A 12,738-nucleotide genomic window follows, 5' to 3' on the forward strand; every position below is an offset into this window, starting at 1 on the left:
ATGCTGGCATCAAAGATCCTGTTTCTCATATCGAATCCCTAGTCTTCCACACTTTAGGAAACGTAAAAATTCAGGACATGCCATTAGCACAGCCTGCACTTAAAGGTGGCTGGAGATTACGGATGGCAACACAGAGTGCAACACCGATGTCACCTTGAAAAATCTGCCGAACCGGGGTTGCTGTGGCCACAGCGCAGAGTACTAACCACTATACTATCACATCGAGCTACGGGACAGCCGTTGTGGCCCTTGTGTGGTATGTTCCTCCCTGTGATATGCCCCTTTCTGTTCAGTGAGAACATGCTGTTGTTTTTCTCCTCCTACCAGCACAACACTTTTCCCAAGAAACAATGAAAATGCAAACAATTGATGACTGCTGCAATTTTAAAAAGTGAGAGGACGTAGTTGGCAGGATTTGAACCTGCGTGGGGAGACCCCAATAGATTTCAAGTCCTTCGCCTTAACCACTCGGCCACGACTACAAGACTGCCTGATCTGCCATGTCTTCATGCCTAGTACATGTATTGTGCATCCAGATAAAACTTTAATCAAGCGATAGCTCAACGGCAAAACCTGCGGCTTCACAAAATCAGCCTTACACGCCCGAACAGGGACTTGAACCCTGGACCCTCAGATTAAAAGTCTGTTGCTCAACTGACTGAGCTATCCAGGATCTACAAGAGTAGGTTACAAGTAGGCAAGATTTAGGGTTGTGGTTGGCGCAGACCTTTACAGAACTCTAAAGTTTACCGTGAAATGGGGTTTTAAGCTTATGGTTGGTGTGGATGTTGCTAAAACACGACAGGTTACTTTAAGATTGGGTTTATGGTTGTTGTAGATGTAGACATCAGTACAACACAATAGTTTGGACTCCATGTCATGTAGGAGACATTAAATAGATCAATGATAACTGCAGAAGGTCTTTCTGCTGTTGTGGCAATGAATGGACACTCAACAATTGAAAAGATTCCTTCCATGCCTTAGAAGCATGACTTGATCAGTACTTATGTACACAGCATGCTGGCATCAAAGATCCTGTTTCTCATATCGAATTCTAGTCTTCCACACTTTAGGAAACGTAAACATTCAGGACGTGCCATTAGCACAGCCTGCACTAAAAGGTGGCTTGAGATTACAGATGGCAACACAGAGTGTAACGCCTATGTCACCTAGAAAAACCTGCCGTGACCCGGATTCGAACCGGGGTTGCTGCGGCCATAACGCAGAGTACTAACCACTATATGATATTTTTTTTTAAAAATTTTATTAAGAAATATTCATAAAATTACAATTTTACATTTTACACATATTTGCACAAGATATTTCATTTCAAAAGCAGGTCATTGGTGGTCGATGGTCTTATTTCCAGGGTCCTTTCAGTCCTTTAAAAGAGAAATGTCCAATTCACAGTCCTTTAAAATCTGACATACTTCAACCGTAAAAACATTGTAAAAAAACATCAACTTTTTCTTCATGATAAAAATAATAAAACAAGCATTGTACATACTTTACGAATTTTCTTTTAAAAATGTTCCATACATTTAGTCGCACTTTTTCCTTCCTCATTACAACTCTTTTTTCCCATATTGCGTTTTTCATCAACATTATCAGCAAGTTAATTAGCTTTTTGTTTTTACATGCACATTCATTTTCCAATCCCAACATTAAAACCTTTTTCCATTCCGTTTCTTCCTCCCCTTTTAATATTGAGATCATTTCTTTACATCTTTCATTAAAATCATCCAACTGTTTGCAATGTAAAAATAAATGTAAAAGCCCCTCATCATCTTCGTTACACACTTTACATGTTGCATCTTGTTCCATCCCAATTTTATTTAAAATGGCATCAGAAAAAATCACTCTGTGTCTAATAAAATATTCTAAGTTTGCCAGTTTTGTTTGTATAAAAACACCTCTCATGTTTTCCCATATGTTGTTCTCATTTGTTATCTCGTATTTTTGCATCCAGTATTCATTTGCCACAGGTTTCTTAAAAACTGCATCCCTAAAAACACACAAAAAAAACTTTTCACAGTACATTCCTTAAAATCATTAAATTTCTCCCCTATTCTCACATACACTTTCATTCCATCAACGTCATCTTCTTTATTTTCAATTTTTTGAATCCATTTTTGAGGGATTGCAGTTTTAATTATTTCGTACTTATTTTTTTATTTCTTGTCTGCTATATTCTTCCTTTGCTTCTTCCATGGCATCAATAATGCATTGTACTGATAAAAAAAACCTTCTTTAAACTCATATAAAATATCCCTTACTTTAACTATTCCTGCCACCCACCATTTCTTTAAAAAAATCTCCCTCCCTTGATTTAAAATGCAGTTGTTTAAGAAAAGGGGCTGATTTAAAATGTTCTCTCTCCCTAGAGGTTTAAAATGCACATTGTTTAAAAATTTGCCCCAAGCTCTTAACAATTCCTTATAAAAATCCGGCACCCTCTCCGCCATCCAGTTTTTTGTTTAATAAGGGAGATTAGAAAACAGTGTAGGGCCTAGTGGGCTTGAGGAATGACTCAAAGGCAACCTGTGGTTTTGGGGAAAAATAACTGCCACCTATTGTTGAGATCACGCCTTTTGGATTTGTTGTACAAGAGCCTCTTTATGCATGTGCAAAGTAACTGAGTAGAAAGCATAGTAAATTATGCTTCCCCCCCACTGTCTTAGATGAAACTGCGTTTGGAAGTATCATATTCAGAGGTTTTTTCTTTTAGTGTTAAGACTAAGTAGGCCAGAGCACCTGTCTTGGCAACAGCAGGTGCTAGGTTCAAATCCAAACTGCACCTTTCCCTCAGATTATGGGAGAGTGGCTTTCTGATCTGAAACTCTTTCAATGGCCGATAGCATATGTTTGTCCTGATTTCCATTTTCCGAGCTAACTCTGGGTTTGGATGTAATGAAACTGGAGGTTCCAAAAAACACTTAACACATGATTAAGGATAGATTAAATAAAAATAAATTCACACATTATTTGCTTTGATCTTGAACAGAGGCCAGGTTACCGGTCAGGTTTGAGACATGATCATCTAGACTCTAAAAGACCACGTCCGTCTTGTCAGCATTTTCTGCATCCTGACATGCTGGTTTTTGTTGTGTATTATTTTTTTCTTCTTCGATTTTTGTTATCAGGCAAATGTCTCTTACAACGAATTTTTGTGGCGTTGTGGCTTAGCTGGTCAAAGCGCCTGTCTCGTAAACAGGAGATCCTGGGTTCAAATCCCAGCAGTGCCTAATGTACGGGTGCCACGGTTGCTTTTTGTTAAGAGTAACGAGTGTTTACGCAGCGGGATGTTTAGCAGTCGGTTTCTTAACAAAACTCAAATCCTTAAGAACGCTGCTCGTTCAAGAGAGCTTTGGACGATGGCTTTATAAAGCATAGTGTGGTAATGCCTAACCAATTGGACTTTAATATTTCAAGTCCAGACATTGACACATGCAGCGCTAACGTTGTTAGTTTTTTTTTCTTTTTTTGAATTAAACAATTAGCCCCTTCCACAGTTGTTTGGCGCTGTGGCTTAGTTGGTCAAAGTGCCTGTCTAGTAAACAGGAGATCCTGGGTTCGAATCCCAACAGTGCCTTGTTGACAGTTGGCCATTCTTTCATGGGCCAGAGAGTACTAAAAAGTGTTTTCTGTGCAACAGTGCTAGAGGCAGCAAAGCACTCAGGCTCTGTGGTGCAATGGATAGCGCATTGGACTTCTAGGCTGTGAGCTGAGCCGTTCAAAGGTTGTGGGTTCTAGTTCCACCAGAGTTGCAAGCTTGGCTCTTTTTCTTCACTGACTTAAGGTGTGGTGCGTTTCTAACATTTTAGGCATCTGTCCATCCCGTTTTGCTTCTTTCTTTCATTGCGCAGTGCAGGCTCAGATACTAGGGGTACTCTACAATAAAGCCGATAACTTAATTGAGCTGTTTTAAATAAGGGAGATTAGAAAACGGTGTAGGGCCTAGTGGGCTTGAGGAATGACTCGTCGGCAACCTGTGGTTTTGGGGAAAAGTAACTGCCACCTATTGTTGAGATCACGCCTTTTGGATTTGTCGTACAAGAGCCTCTTTATGCATGTGCAAAGTAACTGAGTAGAAAGCACAGTAATTTTTGCTTCCCCCCCACTGTCTTAGATGAAACTGCGTTTGGAAGTATCGTATCCAGAGTTTTTTTCTTTTAGTGTTAAGACTAAGTTGGCCAGAGCACCTGTCTTGGGAACAGCAGGTGCTAGGTTCAAATCCAAACTGCACCTTTTCCTCAGATTATGGGAGAGTGGCTTTCTGATCTGAAACTCTTTCAAAGGCCGATAGCATATGTTTGTCCTGATTTCCATTTTCCAAGCTGACTCTGGGTTTGGATGACATGGTCAGGCTTGAGACATGATCATCCAGACTCTAAAGGACCGCGTCCGGCTTGTCAGCATTTTCTGCATCCTGACATGCTGGTTTTTGTTGTGTATTATTTTTTCTTCTTCGATTTTTGTTATCGGGCAAATGTCTCTTACTGTGAATTTCTGTGGCGCTGTGGCTTAGCTGGTCAAAGCGCCTGTCTTGTAAACAGGAGATCCTGGCCTCAAGTCCCAGCAGCGCCTTAGTCCAGGTGGTGCGTGTGCTTGTTTTATAGAGCTCACCGGAATGAATTATAAAATTGTATAGCTTTGAGGCGTAATGAATAGTGCGACAAATAGAGTTAAACAACCTCTTTGCTTGCCATTTTAAGACTTGCTGTCTTTTTTTAGTCTCTGTGTGCAAAAACGTCTTGCCTCCTATTCAGCGTTGGCGCTGTGGCTTAGTTGGTCAAAGCGCCTGTCTAGTAAACAGGAGATCCTGGGTTCAAATCCCAGCAGTGCCTTATGTACAGGTTACACGTTTGCTTTTGTTAAGAGTAACGAGTGTTTACGCAGCGGGATGTTTAGCAGTCGGTTTCTTAACAAAACTCAAATCCTTAAGAACGCTGCTTGTTCAAGAGGGCTTTGGACGATGCCTTTATATAGCATAGTGTGGTAATGCAGAACCAATTGGACTTTAATATTTCAAGTCCAGACATTCCCACATGCAGCGCTACCATTGTTAGTTTTTATTTTTATTTTTTGGAATTAAACATTTAGCCTGTGTCAAGGTCGTTTGGTGCTGTGGCTTAGTTGGTCAAAGTGCCTGTCTAGTAAACAGGAGATCCTGGCTTTGAATTCCAGCAGTGCCTTGTCTGCAGTTGGCTGTTCTTTCATGGGCCAGAGAGTACTAAAAAGTGCTTTCTGTCCAACAGTTCTAGAGAAAGCAGAGCACTTAGGCTCTGTGGCGCAATGGATAGCGCATTGGACTTCTAGGCTGTGAGCTGAGCCATTCAAAGGTTGTGGGTTTGAGTCCCACCAGAGTCACAAGCTTAACTCTTTTTCTTCACTGACTTAAGGTGTGGTGCGTTTCTAACATTTTAGGCATCTGTCCATCCCGTTTTGCTTCTTTCTTTCATTGCGCAGTGCAGGCTCAGATACTAGGGGTACTCTACAATAAAGCCGATAACTTAATTGAGCTGTTTTAAATAAGGGAGATTAGAAAACGGTGTAGGGCCTAGTGGGCTTGAGGAATGACTCGTCGGCAACCTGTGGTTTTGGGGAAAAGTAACTGCCACCTATTGTTGAGATCACGCCTTTTGGATTTGTCGTACAAGAGCCTCTTTATGCATGTGCAAAGTAACTGAGTAGAAAGCACAGTAATTTTTGCTTCCCCCCCACTGTCTTAGATGAAACTGCGTTTGGAAGTATCGTATCCAGAGGTTTTTTCTTTTAGTGTTAAGACTAAGTTGGCCAGAGCACCTGTCTTGGGAACAGCAGGTGCTAGGTTCAAATCCAAACTGCACCTTTCCCTCAGATTATGGGAGAGTGGCTTTCTGATCTGAAACTCTTTCAAAGGCCGATAGCATATGTTTGTCCTGATTTCCATTTTCCAAGCTGACTCTGGGTTTGGATGACATGGTCAGGCTTGAGACATGATCATCCAGACTCTAAAGGACCGCGTCCGGCTTGTCAGCATTTTCTGCATCCTGACATGCTGGTTTTTGTTGTGTATTATTTTTTCTTCTTCGATTTTTGTTATCGGGCAAATGTCTCTTACAGTGAATTTCTGTGGCGCTGTGGCTTAGCTGGTCAAAGCGCCTGTCTTGTAAACAGGACATCCTGGGCTCAAATCCCAGCAGCGCCTTAGTCCAGGTGCTGCGTGTGCTTGTTTTATAGAGCTCACCGGAATGAATTATAAAATTGTATAGCTTTGAGGCGTAATGAATAGTGCGACAAATAGAGTTAAACAACCTCTTTGCTTGCCATTTTAAGACTTGCTGTCTTTTTTTAGTCTCTGTGTGCAAAAACGTCTTGCCTCCTATTCAGCATTGGCGCAGTGGCTTAGTTGGTCAAAGCGCCTGTCTAGTAAACAGGAGATCCTGGGTTCAAATCCCAGCAGTACCTTATGTAGAGGTTTCGTGTTTGCTTTTGTTAAGAGTAACGAGTGTTTACGCAGCGGGATGTTTAGCAGTCGGTTTCTTAACAAAACTCAAATCCTTAAGAACGCTGCTTGTTCAAGAGGGCTTTGGACGATGCCTTTATATAGCATAGTGTGGTAATGCAGAACCAATTGGACTTTAATATTTCAAGTCCAGACATTCCCACATGCAGCGCTACCATTGTTAGTTTTTATTTTTATTTTTTGGAATTAAACATTTAGCCTGTGTCAAGGTCGTTTGGTGCTGTGGCTTAGTTGGTCAAAGTGCCTGTCAAGTAAACAGGAGATCCTGGCTTTGAATTCCAGCAGTGCCTTGTCCGCAGTTGGCTGTTCTTTCATGGGCCAGAGAGTACTAAAAAGTGCTTTCTGTCCAACAGTTCTAGAGAAAGCAGAGCACTTAGGCTCTGTGGCGCAATGGATAGCGCATTGGACTTCTAGGCTGTGAGCTGAGCCGTTCAAAGGTTGTGGGTTCGAGTCCCACCAGAGTCACAAGCTTAACTCTTTTTCTTCACTGACTTAAGGTGTGGTGCGTTTCTAACATTTTAGGCATCTGTCCATCCCGTTTTGCTTCTTTCTTTCATTGCGCAGTGCAGGCTCAGATACTAGGGGTACTCTACAATAAAGCCGATAACTTAATTGAGCTGTTTTAAATAAGGGAGATTAGAAAACGGTGTAGGGCCTAGTGGGCTTGAGGAATGACTCGTCGGCAACCTGTGGTTTTGGGGATAAGTAACTGCCACCTATTGTTGAGATCACGCCTTTTGGATTTGTCGTACAAGAGCCTCTTTATGCATGTGCAAAGTAACTGAGTAGAAAGCACAGTAATTTTTGCTTCCCCCCCACTGTCTTAGATGAAACTGCGTTTGGAAGTATCGTATCCAGAGGTTTTTTCTTTTAGTGTTAAGACTAAGTTGGCCAGAGCACCTGTCTTGGGAACAGCAGGTGCTAGGTTCAAATCCAAACTGCACCTTTCCCTCAGATTATGGGAGAGTGGCTTTCTGATCTGAAACTCTTTCAATGGCCGATAGCATATGTTTGTCCTGATTTCCATTTTCCGAGCTGACCCTGGGTTTGGATGACATGGTCAGGCTTGAGACATGATCATCCAGACTCTAAAGGACCGCGTCCGGCTTGTCAGCATTTTCTGCATCCTGACATGCTGGTTTTTGTTGTGTATTATTTTTTCTTCTTCGATTTTTGTTATCGGGCAAATGTCTCTTACTGTGAATTTCTGTGGCGCTGTGGCTTAGCTGGTCAAAGCGCCTGTCTTGTAAACAGGAGATCCTGGCCTCAAGTCCCAGCAGCGCCTTAGTCCAGGTGGTGCGTGTGCTTGTTTTATAGAGCTCACCGGAATGAATTATAAAATTGTATAGCTTTGAGGCGTAATGAATAGTGCGACAAATAGAGTTAAACAACCTCTTTGCTTGCCATTTTAAGACTTGCTGTCTTTTTTTAGTCTCTGTGTGCAAAAACGTCTTGCCTCCTATTCAGCATTGGCGCAGTGGCTTAGTTGGTCAAAGCGCCTGTCTAGTAAACAGGAGATCCTGGGTTCAAATCCCAGCAGTACCTTATGTAGAGGTTTCGTGTTTGCTTTTGTTAAGAGTAACGAGTGTTTACGCAGCGGGATGTTTAGCAGTCCGTTTCTTAACAAAACTCAAATCCTTAAGAACGCTGCTCGTTCAAGAGGGCTTTGGACGATGCCTTTATATAGCATAGTGTGGTAATGCCTAACCAATTGGACTTTAATATTTCAAGTCCAGACATTCCCACATGCAGCGCTACCATTGTTAGTTTTTATTTTTATTTTTTGGAATTAAACATTTAGCCTGTGTCAAGGTCGTTTGGTGCTGTGGCTTAGTTGGTCAAAGTGCCTGTCTAGTAAACAGGAGATCCTGGCTTTGAATTCCAGCAGTGCCTTGTCCGCAGTTGGCTGTTCTTTCATGGGCCAGAGAGTACTAAAAAGTGCTTTCTGTCCAACAGTTCTAGAGAAAGCAGAGCACTTAGGCTCTGTGGCGCAATGGATAGCGCATTGGACTTCTAGGCTGTGAGCTGAGCCATTCAAAGGTTGTGGGTTTGAGTCCCACCAGAATCACAAGCTTAACTCTTTTTCTTCACTGACTTAAGGTGTGGTGCGTTTCTAACATTTTAGGCATCTGTCCATCCCGTTTTGCTTCTTTCTTTCATTGCGCAGTGCAGGCTCAGATACTAGGGGTACTCTACAATAAAGCCGATAACTTAATTGAGCTGTTTTAAATAAGGGAGATTAGAAAACGGTGTAGGGCCTAGTGGGCTTGAGGAATGACTCGTCGGCAACCTGTGGTTTTGGGGAAAAGTAACTGCCACCTATTGTTGAGATCACGCCTTTTGGATTTGTCGTACAAGAGCCTCTTTATGCATGTGCAAAGTAACTGAGTAGAAAGCACAGTAATTTTTGCTCCCCCCCCCACTGTCTTAGATGAAACTGCGTTTGGAAGTATCGTATCCAGAGGTTTTTTCTTTTAGTGTTAAGACTAAGTTGGCCAGAGCACCTGTCTTGGGAACAGCAGGTGCTAGGTTCAAATCCAAACTGCACCTTTCCCTCAGATTATGGGAGAGTGGCTTTCTGATCTGAAACTCTTTCAATGGCCGATAGCATATGTTTGTCCTGATTTCCATTTTCCGAGCTGACCCTGGGTTTGGATGACATGGTCAGGCTTGAGACATGATCATCCAGACTCTAAAGGACCGCGTCCGGCTTGTCAGCATTTTCTGCATCCTGACATGCTGGTTTTTGTTGTGTATTATTTTTTCTTCTTCGATTTTTGTTATCGGGCAAATGTCTCTTAATGTGAATTTCTGTGGCGCTGTGGCTTAGCTGGTCAAAGCGCCTGTCTTGTAAACAGGAGATCCTGGCCTCAAGTCCCAGCAGCGCCTTAGTCCAGGTGGTGCGTGTGCTTGTTTTATAGAGCTCACCGGAATGAATTATAAAATTGTATAGCTTTGAGGCGTAATGAATAGTGCGACAAATAGAGTTAAACAACCTCTTTGCTTGCCATTTTAAGACTTGCTGTCTTTTTTTAGTCTCTGTGTGCAAAAACGTCTTGCTTCCTATTCAGCGTTGGCGCTGTGGCTTAGTTGGTCAAAGCGCCTGTCTAGTAAACAGGAGATCCTGGGTTCAAATCCCAGCAGTGCCTTATGTACAGGTTACACGTTTGCTTTTGTTAAGAGTAACGAGTGTTTACGCAGCGGGATGTTTAGCAGTCGGTTTCTTAACAAAACTCAAATCCTTAAGAACGCTGCTTGTTCAAGAGGGCTTTGGACGATGCCTTTATATAGCATAGTGTGGTAATGCAGAACCAATTGGACTTTAATATTTCAAGTCCAGACATTCCCACATGCAGCGCTACCGTTGTTAGTTTTTTTTTTTTTTTTTTTGGAATTAAACATTTAGCCTGTATCAAGGTCGTTTGGCGCTGTGGCTTAGTTGGTCAAAGTGCCTGTCTAGTAAACAGGAGATCCTGGCTTTGAATTCCAGCAGTGCCTTGTCCGCAGTTGGCTGTTCTTTCATGGGCCAGAGAGTACTAAAAAGTGCTTTCTGTCCAACAGTTCTAGAGAAAGCAGAGCACTTAGGCTCTGTGGCGCAATGGATAGCGCATTGGACTTCTAGGCTGTGAGCTGAGCCATTCAAAGGTTGTGGGTTCGAGTCCCACCAGAGTCATAAGCTTTACTCTTTTTCTTCACTAACTTAAGGTGTGGTGCGTTTCTAACATTTTAGGCATCTGTCCATCCCGTTTTGCTTCTTTCTTTCATTGCGCAGTGCAGGCTCAGATACTAGGGGTACTCTACAATAAAGCCGATAACTTAATTGAGCTGTTTTAAATAAGGGAGATTAGAAAACGGTGTAGGGCCTAGTGGGCTTGAGGAATGACTCGTCGGCAACCTGTGGTTTTGGGGAAAAGTAACTGCCACCTATTGTTGAGATCACGCCTTTTGGATTTGTCGTACAAGAGCCTCTTTATGCATGTGCAAAGTAACTGAGTAGAAAGCACAGTAATTTTTGCTACCCCCCCACTGTCTTAGATGAAACTGCGTTTGGAAGTATCGTATCCAGAGGTTTTTTCTTTTAGTGTTAAGACTAAGTTGGCCAGAGCACCTGTCTTGGGAACAGCAGGTGCTAGGTTCAAATCCAAACTGCACCTTTCCCTCAGATTATGGGAGAGTGGCTTTCTGATCTGAAACTCTTTCAATGGCCGATAGCATATGTTTGTCCTGATTTCCATTTTCCGAGCTGACTCTGGGTTTGGATGACATGGTCAGGCTTGAGACATGATCATCCAGACTCTAAAGGACCGCGTCCGGCTTGTCAGCATTTTCTGCATCCTGACATGCTGGTTTTTGTTGTGTATTATTTTTTCTTCTTCGATTTTTGTTATCGGGCAAATGTCTCTTACTGTAAATTTCTGTGGCGCTGTGGCTTAGCTGGTCAAAGCGCCTGTCTTGTAAACAGGAGATCGTGGGCTCAAGTCCCAGCAGCGCCTTAGTCCAGGTGGTGCGTGTGCTTGTTTTATAGAGCTCACCGGAATGAATTATAAAATTGTATAGCTTTGAGGCGTAATGAATAGTGCGACAAATAGAGTTAAACAACCTCTTTGCTTGCCATTTTAAGACTTGCTGTCTTTTTTTAGTCTCTGTGTGCAAAAACTTCTTGCCTCCTATTCAGCGTTGGCGCTGTGGCTTAGTTGGTCAAAGCGCCTGTCTAGTAAACAGGAGATCCTGGGTTCAAATCCCAGCAGTGCCTTATGTATAGGTTTCGTGTTTGCTTTTGTTAAGAGTAACGAGTGTTTACGCAGCGGGATGTTTAGCAGTCGGTTTCTTAACAAAACTCAAATCCTTAAGAATGCTGCTCGTTCAAGAGGGCTTTGGACGATGCCTTTATATAGCATAGTGTGGTAATGCCTAACCAATTGGACTTTAATAATTCAAGTCCAGACATTCCCACATGCAGCGCTACCGTTGTTAGTTTTTTTTTTTTTTTTTTTTGGGAATTAAACATTTAGCCTGTGTCAAGGTCGTTTGCCGCTGTGGCTTAGTTGGTCAAAGTGCCTGTCTAGTAAACAGGAGATCCTGGCTTTGAATTCCAGCAGTGCCTTGTCCGCAGTTGGCTGTTCTTTCATGGGCCAGAGAGTACTAAAAAGTGCTTTCTGTCCAACAGTTCTAGAGAAAGCAGAGCACTTAGGCTCTGTGGCGCAATGGATAGCGCATTGGACTTCTAGGCTGTGAGCTGAGCCATTCAAAGGTTGTGGGTTCGAGTCCCACCAGAATCACAAGCTTAACTCTTTTTCTTCACTGACTTAAGGTGTGGTGCGTTTCTAACATTTTAGGCATCTGTCCATCCCGTTTTGCTTCTTTCTTTCATTGCGCAGTGCAGGCTCAGATACTAGGGGTACTCTACAATAAAGCCGATAACTTAATTGAGCTGTTTTAAATAAGGGAGATTAGAAAACGGTGTAGGGCCTAGTGGGCTTGAGGAATGACTCGTCGGCAACCTGTGGTTTTGGGGAAAAGTAACTGCCACCTATTGTTGAGATCACGCCTTTTGGATTTGTCGTACAAGAGCCTCTTTATGCATGTGCAAAGTAACTGAGTAGAAAGCACAGTAATTTTTGCTCCCCCCCCACTGTCTTAGATGAAACTGCGTTTGGAAGTATCGTATCCAGAGGTTTTTTCTTTTAGTGTTAAGACTAAGTTGGCCAGAGCACCTGTCTTGGGAACAGCAGGTGCTAGGTTCAAATCCAAACTGCACCTTTCCCTCAGATTATGGGAGAGTGGCTTTCTGATCTGAAACTCTTTCAATGGCCGATAGCATATGTTTGTCCTGATTTCCATTTTCCGAGCTGACCCTGGGTTTGGATGACATGGTCAGGCTTGAGACATGATCATCCAGACTCTAAAGGACCGCGTCCGGCTTGTCAGCATTTTCTGCATCCTGACATGCTGGTTTTTGTTGTGTATTATTTTTTCTTCTTCGATTTTTGTTATCGGGCAAATGTCTCTTAATGTGAATTTCTGTGGCGCTGTGGCTTAGCTGGTCAAAGCGCCTGTCTTGTAAACAGGAGATCCTGGCCTCAAGTCCCAGCAGCGCCTTAGTCCAGGTGGTGCGTGTGCTTGTTTTATAGAGCTCACCGGAATGAATTATAAAATTGTATAGCTTTGAGGCGTAATGAATAGTGCGACAAATAGAGTTAAACAACCTCTTTGCTTGCCATTTTAAGACT

General features: G+C 42.6%; 17 non-coding genes across 17 annotated transcripts; 16 read left to right on the top strand and 1 right to left on the bottom strand.

Moving 5' to 3' along the window:
* Window positions 1-400: 400 nt before the first annotated feature.
* Window positions 401-482, bottom strand: trnas-uga (transfer RNA serine (anticodon UGA)). Its single transcript has one exon. It is a non-coding gene; the product is annotated as a tRNA-Ser (tRNA).
* Window positions 483-3,171: 2,689 nt separating this feature from the next.
* trnat-cgu (transfer RNA threonine (anticodon CGU)) lies at window positions 3,172-3,245 on the top strand. Its single transcript has one exon. It is a non-coding gene; the product is annotated as a tRNA-Thr (tRNA).
* Window positions 3,246-3,518: 273 nt separating this feature from the next.
* trnat-agu (transfer RNA threonine (anticodon AGU)) lies at window positions 3,519-3,592 on the top strand. The gene has a single exon. It is a non-coding gene; the product is annotated as a tRNA-Thr (tRNA).
* A 921-nt stretch (window positions 3,593-4,513) lies between these two features.
* Window positions 4,514-4,587, top strand: trnat-ugu (transfer RNA threonine (anticodon UGU)). The gene has a single exon. It is a non-coding gene; the product is annotated as a tRNA-Thr (tRNA).
* Window positions 4,588-4,773: 186 nt separating this feature from the next.
* Window positions 4,774-4,847, top strand: trnat-agu (transfer RNA threonine (anticodon AGU)). Its single transcript has one exon. It is a non-coding gene; the product is annotated as a tRNA-Thr (tRNA).
* Window positions 4,848-5,281: 434 nt separating this feature from the next.
* On the top strand, window positions 5,282-5,370 carry trnar-ucu (transfer RNA arginine (anticodon UCU)). The gene is given in 2 exon segments: window positions 5,282-5,318; window positions 5,335-5,370. It is a non-coding gene; the product is annotated as a tRNA-Arg (tRNA).
* A 746-nt stretch (window positions 5,371-6,116) lies between these two features.
* Window positions 6,117-6,190, top strand: trnat-ugu (transfer RNA threonine (anticodon UGU)). Its single transcript has one exon. It is a non-coding gene; the product is annotated as a tRNA-Thr (tRNA).
* A 694-nt stretch (window positions 6,191-6,884) lies between these two features.
* On the top strand, window positions 6,885-6,973 carry trnar-ucu (transfer RNA arginine (anticodon UCU)). The gene is given in 2 exon segments: window positions 6,885-6,921; window positions 6,938-6,973. It is a non-coding gene; the product is annotated as a tRNA-Arg (tRNA).
* A 746-nt stretch (window positions 6,974-7,719) lies between these two features.
* Window positions 7,720-7,793, top strand: trnat-ugu (transfer RNA threonine (anticodon UGU)). Its single transcript has one exon. It is a non-coding gene; the product is annotated as a tRNA-Thr (tRNA).
* A 694-nt stretch (window positions 7,794-8,487) lies between these two features.
* trnar-ucu (transfer RNA arginine (anticodon UCU)) lies at window positions 8,488-8,576 on the top strand. The gene is given in 2 exon segments: window positions 8,488-8,524; window positions 8,541-8,576. It is a non-coding gene; the product is annotated as a tRNA-Arg (tRNA).
* A 747-nt stretch (window positions 8,577-9,323) lies between these two features.
* On the top strand, window positions 9,324-9,397 carry trnat-ugu (transfer RNA threonine (anticodon UGU)). The gene has a single exon. It is a non-coding gene; the product is annotated as a tRNA-Thr (tRNA).
* Window positions 9,398-9,583: 186 nt separating this feature from the next.
* On the top strand, window positions 9,584-9,657 carry trnat-agu (transfer RNA threonine (anticodon AGU)). Its single transcript has one exon. It is a non-coding gene; the product is annotated as a tRNA-Thr (tRNA).
* A 435-nt stretch (window positions 9,658-10,092) lies between these two features.
* Window positions 10,093-10,181, top strand: trnar-ucu (transfer RNA arginine (anticodon UCU)). Its single transcript is given in 2 exon segments — window positions 10,093-10,129; window positions 10,146-10,181. It is a non-coding gene; the product is annotated as a tRNA-Arg (tRNA).
* A 746-nt stretch (window positions 10,182-10,927) lies between these two features.
* On the top strand, window positions 10,928-11,001 carry trnat-ugu (transfer RNA threonine (anticodon UGU)). Its single transcript has one exon. It is a non-coding gene; the product is annotated as a tRNA-Thr (tRNA).
* A 186-nt stretch (window positions 11,002-11,187) lies between these two features.
* Window positions 11,188-11,261, top strand: trnat-agu (transfer RNA threonine (anticodon AGU)). Its single transcript has one exon. It is a non-coding gene; the product is annotated as a tRNA-Thr (tRNA).
* A 437-nt stretch (window positions 11,262-11,698) lies between these two features.
* trnar-ucu (transfer RNA arginine (anticodon UCU)) lies at window positions 11,699-11,787 on the top strand. The gene is given in 2 exon segments: window positions 11,699-11,735; window positions 11,752-11,787. It is a non-coding gene; the product is annotated as a tRNA-Arg (tRNA).
* Window positions 11,788-12,533: 746 nt separating this feature from the next.
* Window positions 12,534-12,607, top strand: trnat-ugu (transfer RNA threonine (anticodon UGU)). Its single transcript has one exon. It is a non-coding gene; the product is annotated as a tRNA-Thr (tRNA).
* Window positions 12,608-12,738: the final 131 nt, after the last annotated feature.

Source organism: Danio rerio, chromosome 4, assembly GCF_049306965.1.
Source record: "Danio rerio strain Tuebingen ecotype United States chromosome 4, GRCz12tu, whole genome shotgun sequence".
Lineage (NCBI taxonomy): Eukaryota > Metazoa > Chordata > Actinopteri > Cypriniformes > Danionidae > Danio > Danio rerio.